Genomic DNA, 15,723 nt, shown 5'->3' with positions numbered 1-15,723 from the left:
CCGGAGCAGCCTAAATAAATAAATAAGAAAATATTCAAAAATAAATAAAATAAAATTGATAACTAATGAGAACCTACTGTATGGCACAAAGGGAACTCTACTCGGTGCTCTGTGGTGACCTAAATGGGAAGGAAATCCAGAAAAGGGGATATATGTATACATATGGCTGATTCACTTTGCTGTACAGCAGAAACTGACACAGCAGTGAAAAGCACCTATACTCCAATGAAAAAAAAAAAAAACAATTTGTCTTGAACGCTAGCCCCTGAGATGATGAGGGCTGCCTCTCCCAGATTTTACGTTGCCCTCCTACCATCAGCTGTAGCAGAGGGATTTAGGTTTAATCTTAAAAAAGTGTTTATTCTGCGTGATCGTTTGATGGGAGAGTAGTTTGTGTCTTGGGAGCTGATGATAGTAAGCACCTTCTTACTCAATATAACATCACCAAGAAGCTCTCGAGTTTGCCCAGGTGAGAAAGGGGTTTAAGTATGTTGACTGTGTACACGGAGAAGGGCAATTACCACGTCCACCTCGGGAAAGTGTGAGTCCAGTCCTCCGGAGACACAAAGAATAACCTTGACCCCTTGACACAGGGTGAGGAGTATTTACAGCTTCAGTGATTTTATAATGTTGACCCCAACACTCAGAGGGTTTTTGGTGATCTGGACAGCTTAAATAATTTACCCCGGGTCTCATGGGTGGATAGAAGCAAGGCAAAAAAGCCTTGTAATTTTTTAAAAAATTTTATTTATTTATTTATTTTTGGTTGCGTTGGGTCTTCGTTGCTTCGTGTGGGCTTTCTCTAGTTGCAGTGAGCGGGGGTTACTTTTTTTTTTTTTAATCAATTTTTTTTTTTTAACCCACATTATTTATTTATTTTTGGCTGTGTTGGGTCTTCGTTTCTGTGCGCGGGCTTTCTCTAGTTGCGGCGAGCGGGGGGCCACTCTTCATCGCGGTGCTCGGGCCTCTCCCTATCGCGGCCTCTCCCGTTGCGGAGCACAGGCTCCAGACGCGCAGGCTCAGTAGTTGTGGCACCCGGGCCCAGTTGCTCCGCGGCATGTGGGATCTTCCCAGACCAGGGCTCGAACCCGTGTCCCCTGCATTAGCAGGCAGATTCTCAACCACTGAGCCACCAGGGAAGCCCGTAATTTTTTAAAGTGTCTTAACTTTGTTAATTACCAAAAAAAAAAAAAAAAAAAAAAAAAAATTTTTTTTTTTCTCACAGCTCTGACCCCATGTGCTCATTGTCAAACCATGTCTAACTCCTGGTCTTACAAGGCTACTGACTCAAGCTCAGTATAGGGAAAGACCTCCTCTAACCTATTCAGGACCAGCGTTCTGAGCCCCGGCTGGCTCTTTCCAGGCTTTGGGGAAGTGTGATCTGGTTCATCATGCTGCTCCAGGGACGCAGTTCAGTGCCAAAGCAGGTCCTCAGATCTGCAGCTGTCTGTTACACGGGAGCACCGGCCTGTACTCACTTCTGCAGTCATTTTAATAGCACCTGCTAGAGTAGTGTGGGCTTCAGGTCTGAGATGGTGATGTGATGATGTCATCCAGGCATTTCTCATTATCATTCAGGTAAATACCTTAAGGTCATAATTCTTAGGCCGTATAACCATGAATAGGCTTAAAAAATGAAATAAACTAGGAGCATTCAACCTGTCATATTTAAGCCCCAAATACAGATCCCTGAGACTTTCAGGCCTAGGAGAAGATGGACAATCTTCTAAGCACATCCTCTTTGGGGCCCCGAGAGCCTGCACTTAAAATTTCTAAGTTAATTGCCAAGCCTGCTTTTAAAGACAAAAGATGTTATTTCCCTTTCACTTCACACTCAGTATTATGTCAGTTCGGGTCTCTGACAAACAGACACATCAAGACAGGATTATACATACAAGAGATTTATTGGGGAAACACCTGTTATGGGTAAAGGGGGAGGGGGCAGGAGCAGGGGAGGCGAACCTCCAGGCTACAGTGTAGGTCTGACCCCTAAGAAAGGACGGGGTGACGGAGGCTTGGGGAGGAGAGGCTGCAGACTGCAGTGCTGTTCTGAGAGCAGCTCAGGTGGGCATCGTCAGTGCTGACACAGGAGTCCGCTACCGGCAGGGATGGCCCAGCTCTTGTCCCTACTCAGGCCAGTCACTGGCTAGGGGCAGCTTGGGGAAGCGTAGCCTGGGCCTGGGTGCCTTGGCAGGCCCCAAGGGTGGGGGCACCTGGGGGCTGTCAGCCAGTTGTGTCCCCACCACAGGCTCTCTTGGGTGGTGCACCCGCAAGATCGCCACAAACACGTAGCATCCTTCATTTCCAGAAATAGTCACAGTTGGATCCTGGTTTAGTCTGAATCCTCTGTTTCTCTCCAAAACCACCTGTAACCATTTTCTATTGCTTGATCCCACTGCCATCAGGTACGTTAACATTGCTAGGGACTTGCCTGGTGGTCCAGTGGTTAAGACTCTGAGCTCCCAATGCAGGGGGCCAACATTCGAATTATAGGGCTCCCAGAAGAAGAAGAGAAAAAGAAAGGGTCTGAGAAAATATTTGAAGAGATTATAGTCAAAAACTTCCCTGACGTGGGAAAGGAAATAGTCACCCAAGTCTAGGAAGCACACAGACTCCCATACAGGATAAACCCTAGGAGAAACACACCAAGACACGTATTAATCAAACTAACAAAAATTCAATTCAAACAAGAAATATTAAAAGCAGCAAGGAAAAACAAAAAATAACATACAAAGGAATCCCCGTAAGGTTTTCAGCTGATTTTTCAGCAGAAATTCTGCAGGCCAGAAGGGAGTGGCAGGATATACTTAAAGTGGTGAAAGAGAAACACCTACAACCAAGATTACTCTACCCAGCAAGGATCTCATTCAGATTCAACAGAGAAATCAAAAGCTTTTCAGACAAGCAAAAGCTAAGAGAATTCGGCACCACCAAACCAGCTTTACAACAAATGCTAAAGAAATTTCTCCAGGCAGGAAACACAAGACAAAACAAAGACCCACAAAAACAAACCCAAAACAATTAAGAAAATGGTAATAGGAACATACATATCGATAATAACCTTAAATGTAAATGGATTAAATGCCCCAACCAAAAGACACAAACTGCCTGAATGGATACAAAAACAACACCCATATATATGCTGTCTACAGGAGACCCACTTCAGACCTAGGGACACATACAGACTGAAAGTGAAGGGATGGAAAAAGATATTCCATGCACATGGAAATCAAAAGAAAGCTGGAGTAGCAATACTCATATCAGATAAAATAGACTTTAAAATGAAGACCGTTACGAGACATAAGGAAGGACACTACATAATGATCAAGGGACCAATCCAAGAAGAAGGTATAAAAATTATAAATGTTTATGCACCCAACAGAGGAGCACCTCAATACATAAGGCAAGTGCTAACAACCATGAAAGGAGAAATCGACAGTAACACAATAATAGTAGGGGACTTTAACACCCCACTTATACCAATGGATGGATCATCGAAACAGAAAATAAATAAGGAAACACAAGCTTTAAATGATACATTAGACCAGATATATTTAATTGATATTTATAGAACATTCCACCCAAAAGTGGCAGAATACACTTTCTTCTCAAGTGCACACGGAACATTCTCCAGGGTAGATCACATCTTGGGTCACAAATCAAGCCTTGGAAAATTTAAGAAAATTGAAATCATATCAATCATCTTTTCTGACCACATGTTATGAGATTGGAAATCAATTACATGAAAAAAACTCTAAAAATCACAAATACCTGGTGGCTAAACAGTGCGCTACTAAATAACCAAGAGATCACTGAATAAATCAAAGAAGAAAGTTAAAAATATATAAACAAATGACAACAAAAACACAACAACCCAAAACCTACTGGATGCTGCAAAAGCAGTTCTAAGAGGGAAGTTTATAGCAATTCAATTTCACCTCAAGAAGCAAGAAAAATCTCAACTGAACAATCTAACCCTACACCTAGATCAACTAGAGAAAGAAGAACAAAGAAAACCCTAAGTCAGTAAAAGGAAAGAAATCATAAAGATCAAAGCAGAAATAAATGAAATAGAAACAAAGAAAACAATAGCAAAGATCAATCAAACTAAAAGCTGGTTCTTTGAGAAGATAAACAAAATTGATAAACCCTTAGCCAGACTCACCAAGAAAAAAAGGGAGAGGACGCAAATCAATAAAATTAGAAATGAAAAAGGAGACATCGCAACTGACAGTGCAGAAATACAAAGGATTGTAAGAGACTACTACAAACACTTATATGCCAGTAATATGGACAACCACGAAGAAATGGACAAATTCTTGGAAAGGTACAATTTTCCAAGACCGAACCAGAAAGAAATAGAAAATATAAACAGACCTATCACAAGTAATGAAATTGAAACCGTAATTAAAAATCTTGCAACAAACAAAAGTCCAGGACCAGATAGCTTCACATGCGAATTCTATCAAACATTTAGAGAAGAGCTAACACCGATCCTTCTCGAACTCTTCCAAAAAATTGCAGAGGGAGAAACACTCCCAAATTCATGCTACGAAGCCACCATCAGCCACCCTGATACCAAAACCAGAAAAAGATATCACAAAAAAAGAAAATTATTGACCAATATCACTGATGAACATACAGGTGAAAATCCTGAACAAAATACTAGCAAACAGAATCCAACAACACATTAAAAGGGTCATACACCATGACCAAAGGGGATTTATCCCAGGGATGCAAGGATTCTTCAATATATGCAAATCAATCAATGGAATACACCACATTAACAAATTAAGGAATCAAAACCATATGATCATCTCAATTGATGCAGAAAAAGCTTTTGACAAAATCAACACCCATTTATGATAAAAACTCTCCAGAATATGGGCATAGAGGGAAACTACCTAAACATAATATAGGCCATATATGACAAACCTACAGCAAACATCATACTCAATGGTGAAAAACTGAAAGCATTTCCACTAAGATCAGGAACAAGACAAGGATGTCCACTCTTGCCACTCTTATTCAACATAGTTTTGGAAGTCCTAGCCATGGCAATCAGAGAAGAAAAAGAAATAAAAGGAAATAAAAGGAATACAAATTGGAAAAGAAGAAGTAAAACTGTCACTGTTTGTAGATGACACGATACTATACACAGAAAATGCTAAAGATGCCACCTGAAAACTACCAGAACTAATCAATGAATCTGGTAAGGTTGCAGGATACAAAATTAATGCACAAAAATCTCTGGCATTCCTATACACCACCAACGAAAAATCAGAAAGAGAAATTAAGGAAACACTCCCATTTACCATTGCAACAAAAAGAATAAAATACCTAGGAATAAACCTGCCTAAGGAGGCTAAAGACTTGTACTCAGAAAGCTATAAAACACTGATGAAAGAAAGGTGACATAAACAGATGGAGAAATACACCATGTTCTTAGATTGGAAGATTCAATATTGTGAAAATGACTATACTACCCAAAGTAATCTACAGATTCAGTGCAATCCCTATCAAACTACCAATGGCATTCTTCACAGAATTAGAACAAAAAATGTTATAATTCGTATGGAAACACAAAAGACCCCAAATAGCCAAAGCAATCTTGAGAGAGAAAAACAGAGTTGGAGCAATCAGGCTCCTTGACTTCAAAGTATATCAAAAAAAAAAAAAAAAAAAGAAAAAAAGGGCTTCCCTGGTGGCGCATTGGTTGAGAATTCGCCTGCCGATGCAGGGGACACGGGTTTGTGCCCCGGTCCAGGAAGATCCCACATGCCGCGGAGCAACTAAGCCCGTGAGCCATGGCCGCTAGGCCTGCGCGTCCGGAGCCTGTGCTCCGCAACGGGAGAGGCCACAGCAGTGAGAGGCCCGCGTACCGCAAAAAAAAAAAAAAAAAAAAACAAAGTATATCACAAAGCTACAGTACTGTCACAAAAACAGAAATATAGATCAATGGTACAGGATAGAATGCCCAGAGATAAACCCATGCACCTATGGTCACCTAATTTATGACAAAGGAGGAAAGAGCATACAATGGAGAAAAGACAGCCTCTTCAATAAGTGGTGCTGGGAAAACTGGACAGCTACATGTAAAAGAATGAAATTAGAACACTACCTAACACCACACACAAAAATAAACTCCAGATGGAATAAAGACCTAAATGTAAGACCAGACACTATAATACTCTTAGAGGAAGACATAGGAAAATCACTCGTTGACATAAACCACAGCAAGATCTTTTTTGACCCATCTCCTAGAGTAATGGAAATAAACACAAAAAGAAACAAATGGGACCTAATTAAACGTCAAAGCTTTTGCACAGCAAAGGAACCATAAACAAGACAAAAAGACAGCCCTCAGAATGGGAGAAAATATTTGCAAATGAGACAACAGACAAAGGATTCATCTCCAAAATACACAAACAGCTCATGGAGCTCAATATCAAATAAACAAACAATCTAATTAAAAAATTGGGAAAAGACCTAAATAGACATTTCACCAAAGAAGACATACAGATGGCCAAGAGGCACATGAAAAGATGCTCAACATCACTAATTATTAGAGAAATGCAAATCAAAACTACAATGAGGTATCACCTCACACCTGTCAGAATGGCCATTATCAAAAACATCTAGAAACAATAAATGCTGGAAAGGGTGTAGTGAAAGCAAACCCTCCTGCACTGTTGGTGAGATGTAAATTGATACAACTACTTCGGAAAACAGTATGGAGGTTCCTTAAAAAACTAAAAATAGACCTACCATATGACCCAGCAATCCCACTACTGGGCATATACCCTGAGAAAACCATAATTCAAAAAGAGACAGGTACCACAGTGTTCACTGCAGCACTGTTTACAATAGCCAGGACATGGAAGCAACCTAAGTGTCCACTGACAGATGAATGGATAAAGAAGATGTGGCACATATATACAATGGAATATTACTCAGCCATAAAAAGAAACGAAATTGAGTTATTTGTAGTGAGGTGGATGGACCTAGAGTCTGTCATACAGAGTGAAGACAGAAAGAGAAAAACAAATACTGTATGCTAACACGTATATATGGAATCTTTAAAAAAAAGGTACTGATGAACCTAGTGGCAGGGCAGGAATAAAGACGTAGACGTAGAGAATGGACTTGAGGACACGGGGAGGGGGAAGGGTAAGCTGGGACGAAGTGAGAGAGTGGCATGGACATATATACACTACCAAACGTAAAATAGACAGCTAGTGGGAAGCAGCCGCATAGCACAGGGAGATCAGCTCGGTGCTTTGTGACCACCTAGAGAGGTGGGATAGGGAGGGTGGGAGGGAGGCTCAAGAGGGAGGGGATATGGGAACATATGTATGTGTATAGCTGATTCACTTTGTTATAAAGCAGAAGCTAACACAGTATTGTGAAGCAATTATACTCCAATAAAGATCTATTTAAAAATATGTAGGGCTTGGTTTGCTCAAATTGTCTCTCAATCATGTTATATCTTTTATAATCCAAACTCATGTACAGATAAGGAAATAAAGCACATTGTGGTCACCTGCCCCAGAAGCATTACCTTTTGCCCTATGGGAATGGGAACCACTGATCTTTGCTAGCAGTCGTGCCCGAGTTCCCTGAGTTGATACAGGTAGTAAAAGAAGAGAGTGATCAGAGTTCTCCAGAACCTTATAGAGAACTGAAAGGATGATATCATTATCATTCCACACAGACAGCACTGTACCACCTTTTAGTTCTCAGTTAGACCCTGCCCCCTCTTATAATACAATTTCAAGTTTCAACTCAACACACCCCCTTAGGGACCAAACAGAATTTAAAAATAAGAATCACTGGGGCTTCGCTGGTGGTGTAGTGGTTGAAAATCCGCCTGCTGATGCAGGGGACTCGGGGTTCGTGCCCCAGTCCGGGAAGATCCCACGTGCAGCAGAGCGGCTGGGCCCGTGAGCCATGGCCGCTGAGCCTGCGCGTCCGGAGCCTGTGCTCCGCAACGGGAGAGGCCACAACCGTGAGAGGCCCACGTACCGCAAAAAAATAAATAAATAAATAAATAAAAATAAGAATCACTGAGAATGAAATTATCATCACAGGATACAAATTTGTATCCAACCAAAACAATGCCAGAAACACTTCCAGCAGTCACTAAGAAGGTCTTGGGAAATATGGCTGAAGTTGATCTGCAGCCAAAGAAGTCAGAATTTGAGTCTTATTCTGAGTCTTAAAGGCAAACACGCCTAAAAGAAAATACACAAAAGATCAATTTGCAACAAAGCATCCAAATAAGAAAGCCAAACCTCAAATGTTAATTACAAAATGTATCCATTCCCAAACAATGGAGAGGTGGAGTCAAGATAATTCACTCTACCAATGAACTTTCAACTTTACAGTAACAGCCGCAGAGCCTCTAGAAGCTGGATTGAAAAGAGCAGATTTTCATTTTCTGTCGGAAATTTGAGTGAAAATTAGTTAGCTTTATTTACAGTATTTTAGTTCATCTATCTTTTGGAAGCAGCAGTACAGAACATGAATGCGAATTACACATTCTATTCTCAGCTCCCAGCATGCATATGGCAGGGCTGAATTTAGACCATGGGAAAAGGGGGAGAATTTAAGTTAAGTGACTAAGAACAAACACCTCGATGACCTTCACCCACCGGTGCGTCCTCCTGATTTTATAGGTTGCCACCCCCTGGAGCTCTGCGGGAGACTCAGGTAAACTCAGTCACAGGAAGCTAGAGGCTGTTTAGCTCCAAGTTTTGTAGCCTGTAGAGATGTAGCCTCTTGTTTTACAGGAGCTTTACAGATAGTGTGGAGAGATGCCAGAGCAGTGCTACCCCATTGCCACTGAATTCCTCGTCTTCTCAGTGCCTTTGAGAAGACTTCTATTTAAAACTAGAGTAAAACACCCAAAATATGCCCTACCCACAGCCAGATGCCCAAACTAAAAGGCTTATCTGCCCCAGTTCTCCTCTTATCTGGCTGCTGTCTCCCCTCTAGCCTTGATTTATCTAACTCTACTCATCTTGGAAGGATCGACTTTTTTCGGGAAGTCATCTTTGCTTAACTCTAATTGAAACTTCTCTCTCAAATTTTCTCTCCCTCAGGCCTAGAGTAGGATTTTCAGACGACTGTGGGTGTGAGGTTTTGATGCTCGTCCATTATACTTCAAAGCAAAAACAACCCTAAAATATACAATATGTGTACAAAGTTTCTAACTTCTTCCTATAATTGTTAGTTTCTATAAAGTTTTTCATTAAAAATAAATTTATTTATTTTTGTATGCTTTGGGTCTTCGTTGCTTCACGCGGGCTTTCTCTAGTTGCGGTGAGCGGGGGCTACTGTTCCTTGCGGTGTGCGGGCTTCTCATTGCGGTGACTTCTCTTGTGGAGCACGGGCTCGAGGCTCACGGGCTTCAGTAGTTGTGGCATACGGGCTCAGACGTTGTGGCTCGCGGGCTCTAGAGCGCAGGCTCAGTAGTTGTGGCACACGGGCTTAGTTGCTCCACGGCATGTGGGATCTTCCCGGAGCAGGGCTCGAACCCGTGTCCCCTGCATTGGCAGGAGGATTCTTAACCACTGCGCCACCAGGGAAGCCCTGTAATTGTTATTTAGATGCTTTTTTTTAAAAAAACCAATTCTTTCAAACACTGTTTTGGTACCCTTGATTTGATGGTACCCAAGGCAATGCTAATGCTGTTTGTTGGATTAACCACCTGTTTCCTTCACCAGAAGGAATGCATTATGAGATTAGGGACTTTGGCTGGTTAATTACTGTATCTCTGAAGTCTAGAATAGCACGCACATATAATAGGTTCTCAGTATGTTCAACTAATGAAGAAAAGGGAAATCTTCTAGCTGTGTTCAAATATTTTAAGAACTTCATGCGGCAGGTGTGTAAGTGGGGATACCGGGTTGGGTTTTCTTCTGTGCTTCTGAAGGCAAAGAACTACGTACGGGAACTATTGGGACTGAACGTACAAATTTTCTGATATTTAGAGCTGGTCATTATTACCTCTAGATTAGAGTTAGAGTTGACCAGTACCCTTGGCATCCTCATAAAGTAGTGACCTCTCCCCATCGGTGGAGGTACGCAGTCAGAGCAGCATCTGTCAGGGGATTCCTCCTTGCAGAAAGGAGTAGGCAAAATAATCCCCCTGCCCCTCCAGCTATCCTTGTCCTAATCCCTAGAACCTGTGACTGTGACCTTACATGGCAAAAGGGACTTCGTAGATGTGATTAAGATAAGGACCTGAAAATGGTGAGATGTTCCTGGATTATTGGCAGGGGGTTATGGGTGCTCAATCCAATCACATGTGTCCCTCAAATCAGAAAACCTTTCCCAGCTGAGGTCAGAGTCAGAGGATGATGTGAAGAAGGGTCAGAGAGATGCAACGTTGCTGGCTTTAAAGAAGGAGAAAGGGGGCCACAAAACAGGTAATATAGTTATAGCCTCTAAAAGGTAAGAAAGGCCAGTAAAGATCTCCCCAGCACTAGCCTCCAGAAATGAACATAGCCCTGCTCTCACTCTGATTTTTTTGTGACATGTGAACTTTTGAATTCCGTTGGAATTCTAAACGTACAGAACTGTAAGAAAATAAAGTCATGTGTTTTAATCCATCAGGTTTGTTGGAAAACTAATACAATGACCTTTAAGGTTATTTTCCAGATCTGAGACTCCATAATGCTAACCTGTCGGAGGAGGGATTGGATTAGAACCAGGAAAACAATTCCAAAAGTGAGGGTTACTAAACATGGAGGTGATTTATCAAGCAGACTGTGAAATCCCCATCTCTAAAGAGCTTAAAGGTGAGAATGGATGAATGTGACCTGTCTAGAACTCAGTCTAAAGTTCCATCATCCAAGAGTCCAGGGGATGAGCTAAATGAATTCCTACTCTCTGAAGTCTATGAAAGGAGCCCAGTCTATGAAAAGAGGCAGGATTTCTGTAAGACTGGGGCAAATTGCCTTTAAATGGAAACAATTTCCCTTCTGAAAGCATTGGGGTATTAGGTGAAAATGTCCAAATTGAAGCAATGTAAAACCTCCATTTCCTATTTGGCGTGAGTTATGAAATTTCATATGAACATTAGATAAACCATGTAGCCATTGATATTATGCTCAAACGGAGCCTGTCATTTGATTTTGAGTGATTGAGCAAGACCGCATATTTCCATCCAGGGATCTGTTACAATAGGAACCGTTTTGATTATATCTTAAATTTAAGAAAACTCCCTCTTACCTTGGGGGAGTGCAGGCCTCTGAGTCTGCAAATCAGTTCGCATACAGCCAACACCCTCTTCGGGAATCTGTTCTGTCTAGCCCAACTAAGGTCCCCACAGAGAGGGAGAGAAGAGCTGCGGATTTCACTTAAAAAGTTCCCCCAGTCTGCTCTTCTGGGTGCCTTAAGCAGTGACTGGAAGGTCCTGCTCTCTTTTCCTTTTTTTTTTTTTTTTTTTTCTGATAGGAGGGAATTTTTCTTTTTCTTTAAAAAAATTAATTAATATTTATTTTGGGCTGCGTTGGGTCTTCGTTGCTGCACGCGGGCTTTCTCTAGTTGCGGCGAGCGGGGGCTACTCTTCGTTGCGGTGCGCGGGCTTCTCATTGCGGTGGCTTCTCCTGTTGCGGAGCACGGGCTCTAGGCGCGCAGGCTTCCGTAGTTGTGGCTAACGGGCTCAGTAGCTGTGGCTCAGTGGGACTGCTGATAATTCCAGGAGCAGGTACTCAGCTCTCTCTGAAAGTGATCGGTAGCGCTTTGACCATAGATTCGCTCCTCTCAGGAGTCCACTTCTCTTCCCTAATTGTGCTGCACGACTAAGTTCTTGTCTATGTCTGTTTGAAGGGAGGCGGGGAGGGTGGCTGGGCTGGGGGGAGACTGACGTCATAACTGCCTCTCTTGCACCGTCAGCATTTCTCATCTGTCCTTGTCCACCGACCATTTATTCTTGTAGAATCTAGTTTTCCATCAGCAATGATGAGGCCACCTCACCCTGGAGCTGCTGCGTCACCGTTAGTATGCGCTGGATGTTGGCCTGAAAACGACCAGTTACACTCTCTAGCATTTGTAGACCTTGGACACTAACCCCACTTCTCCCAGGGGAAACTGAAGTCTTGTTTTAGGTCACCTGGTGACTTCTAGTCCTATTTTTTGACTCCTAGTCCAGTGTGCTTATACTTCAGGGCACTGTGGTCCAAGCCGGCTTCAAATAGGGCTGAAGCTAAACATTTCAGAGAGGGATCTAGCATGACTCAACCAAGACCCTCTGCAGTCTAAGTAGTCTGGGTTTGAATCCTGAGGGCCACTTTTGGCAACGTCACCTTGGGTAAGTTACTTAACCATGAGTTTACCCACAAAGTCACTGCTTCCAAACTTTGGCTTAACCCCTGGGAAGGGGAACCCCAAGAATAAATGCGGTAATTTTAATTTTTTACGCAATCCATCAGATGGGGCAGGGAAGGGTGGGTTGTATGTAGTTCAGAGTGGTCAGAAATTAACTGAGATCCAGAAAGTTGAGAGGCGTGATATTTCCTGCACACCAGAGCGGACATTCGTACCGATACACCAGACACCTCGGAGAACTTCCGTATCCTACGATCCCCACGGCTATCAGCCTCGCCCGCCCACCAAACGTTCACCCCTTCTGGGGCCGGCTCAGTTTTCCAGGCCTTTCCCCTTCCTAGGTGTCTCCTGCGGGTTCCCAGTCCGAAGGCTGGACCCCCACGTTGCAGCCGCGGCCGGAGGCGCCCACGGCGGCGGGACTAGCGGTCCTCCGGCTCGTGGCCCGAGCACAGTCCGGCAGCGAACCTTGGACCAGTGGAGGCCCTCGGGAAGGCCCCGCGCCAGGGTCGCGGGTCGGCGTGTGGGCGGGCAAGAGGCCGGGACGCGGGGATCAGCCCCGGGCACTGCCATCCTCTCCTCGCGCCCGCGCTCTGGCAACTGGGGCTGGGGGAAGGCGGGTTAGCACCGCCCTTGCACCGCCCACGCACCGCCCACGTTGGGGAAGGAGGGCGGTGCCGCAACACGTGGGACGGCCGAGCGCGGACGGCGGCCGAGGAGGCCCAACCTTAATCCCGGTGCGTGCGCTACTGTGTGCGGGCGGGAGGGGGCGCGCGCGCGCGCGCGCGTCGGGAGCTCCTGCTCCAAGCCTGAGTCCGCCGTCCTTGTCTGGGGGAGTTTTAACTGTTCAAAGCTGCACACGCTCTGGCCGTTCAAATTTCCAGAAGTGTCTTGATTGCTTGCTTTCTTTTTTTCACTTTGTTTTGAAATCTTGATCTGCAGCGTGTTATGTCCTGACTCTCGGACACGCTTTAGGCAGCCAGGGCATGAAAAATGGAAATGGAAGCTTCCGTGAGTGAATTTGAATTTCTACCCCTGATGAAAACCTGTGACTGGCTCCCCCATTGCATGTGTAGGTACAGTCTAAAACCCTTCCGCGGTCTCCGGGTCCCCAGGGACCCGGTCCAGCCCCACCCGGCGGGCCTCACTCCCTCCCCGCAAGCTCCGGGCACATGGACCTTGTACAGTTCTTCAGCGAGAAAAGATCTCCGCTCAGCTGACACTTTTACCTTGTTTCCCATGACTGAGATTCCTCCTCCTCCTCTGCCTACCTCATTCTCGTCCTTTAGATTTCAGATCAAATGCCCCTCCCTCGGAAGGACTTCACTGACCTCTCGAAACTTTATTTTCCTTGGCACTTAACAGTATATCATTTAAAAAAAAATGTATCTTGTGTTTATTTGTTCAATGCTTATGTTTAGTAGATTGTAAATTTCATGAAGGCACGACCATGGCTCTTTTGCCTTTTACGGTACTTTCAGAACCTCGCAGGAGGTGGGACATAGTGGATATTCCCCAAACATGTATTGAAGGTACAAAAGAACTTTCCAAACATGTGATTACAGACCTTTGATTCTGGGAACGTGCAAGGTTTGCAGTTTGCCCCGGAGAAGACAAGTTTCGAATCATGGCCTCTAAACTTTATCTATGGTACCTTACTTTCAGTAACAACTTTTTTTTTTTCTTGTACTCCAAATATATGTACATTTATTTATTTACAAATTATAAAAGTGTAGTGAATGCTCATATATATTTATATATTATTATAAAGCACACAACCAAACACAAGCTTTTTAAAACTAAGATAAAAATAATAGCTATAAATAAAAGTTCTAAAATTTTTTTCCTGCACTGTAGCCCTGGTCTACACTATTTTCATTCAAGGAAAATATAAAGCGAGGCATTGTTTTAAGCCAGCGCATTCTTTAAAATGCAGAGGTACTCGTATTATGCACTTATATTGGACCAGGAAACAATGAAACATACGCATGTGTAAATGTCTCAAAACTGAGTGTCCATCTTTATAACACCATGGTTACTACTCTATAAACGGAAAAATAATCTGTTCTCATGTTTCAAGGCTTACAGAATTTTCACCTTTGAAGGCAACTGAATTATATTATTTTAGGTTTTTTTTTTTTGGCAGCGCTGTGCAGCTTGTGGGATCTTAGTTCCTCAACTAGGGCCCACGGCAGTGAAAGCCCAGAGTCCTAACCACTGGACCACCAGGGAAGTCCCATACTATTGTAGTTTTGATGGTGGGATATTCCCTACTGACTTTTATATTATATATAATCTATCTATACTATATTATAAATTTATAATATATTTACATCATAATATAACTGTTTATACATTTATATATAAATAAAGCCTTATATACTTTAAGCCTTAAGAACTTCTAGAGTAAAAGCATAACAGATTTCTATTATACAGCATGTCTTTTGGACTTAAATAATTAAGTGTTTTAACAAATTTTGAAATGCCTTTATGTACGGGTGAAATGGGGGAGACCAATCATAACATAGTCCTAGAAAAATATTACAGATCTATGTATGAGAATTTCCAGCAAAGTCAGCTACACCTTCTGTGAGAGGCAGGAGTGAAACATGTAACATAAGTCAAAAGTGCAATTGTTCACTAATTGTTTACAATTTCCAGTTGTGTAGATAAATAATTCACTTAACCATTATTTATTTCTCCAGAGCTCTTTTTTGCTACTTGATCAACATATTCAATTTTACCTTCTCATTTCTACTTCCGCAAAAACGATTATGTTTTAGAATCTGTCTAAGCTGCCCCTATTTTCAAGCTGCAGTCTGTTAGGGATATAAGTAAAGAGACAATGATCACAAGCAAATAAGGGTCCTGATCCCTCACCTTGTCTACCAAATGACAAACTCACTAGCAAATATACACAAATGCCCCAAAATGCCTAGGCAGGGTAGGGAAAGGAGGGAAGAAAGACAGAGTAGAATTGCCTAGAAGTTCCACTGATTTTGAGGTTCTCACCTCGCATAGAAGCTTCCTTCACAATTCATTGTATTTCTCTACTTCATTTCCATGACACGTGTCAGGCAGGAATATTACGCAGGCAGCGCACAATCCAACCACAGTTCCCCAAGGGTACCAGTCTCCCAGAGTTGCTATGTCAAAGCCCACATCCTATTCCAACACTCCCATCCTTTTGCCTAGTCCGGTCACCAAAGGAATTCTTTGGGGGGATGGTTTTTTACTCGGGCTCTACGGTATGCCAAGTTGTATGTTACCAGAGTTTCTGAAAACAGCAGCTCACTTATTAATTACACACGGGAAAAGGTGCCATTACGATGGAGAGATTTAGAGGACACTGTTTTAATTAGAAGATCAGTGTATCATCACCAACAGCTT

General features: G+C 42.9%; 1 protein-coding gene across 1 annotated transcript in view; it reads left to right on the top strand.

Moving 5' to 3' along the window:
• Nucleotides 1-15,723, top strand: part of RNF6 (ring finger protein 6) — a 102,219-nt gene that overhangs the window by 17,023 nt on the left and 69,473 nt on the right. The gene's annotated exons all lie outside the window — the stretch shown is intronic.

This window comes from Kogia breviceps, chromosome 16 (genome assembly GCF_026419965.1).
Source record: "Kogia breviceps isolate mKogBre1 chromosome 16, mKogBre1 haplotype 1, whole genome shotgun sequence".
Classification (NCBI taxonomy): Eukaryota; Metazoa; Chordata; class Mammalia; order Artiodactyla; family Physeteridae; genus Kogia; species Kogia breviceps.
The sequence above is the reverse complement of the archived record's forward strand: the minus strand, read 5'-3'. Positions and strand labels throughout refer to the sequence as shown.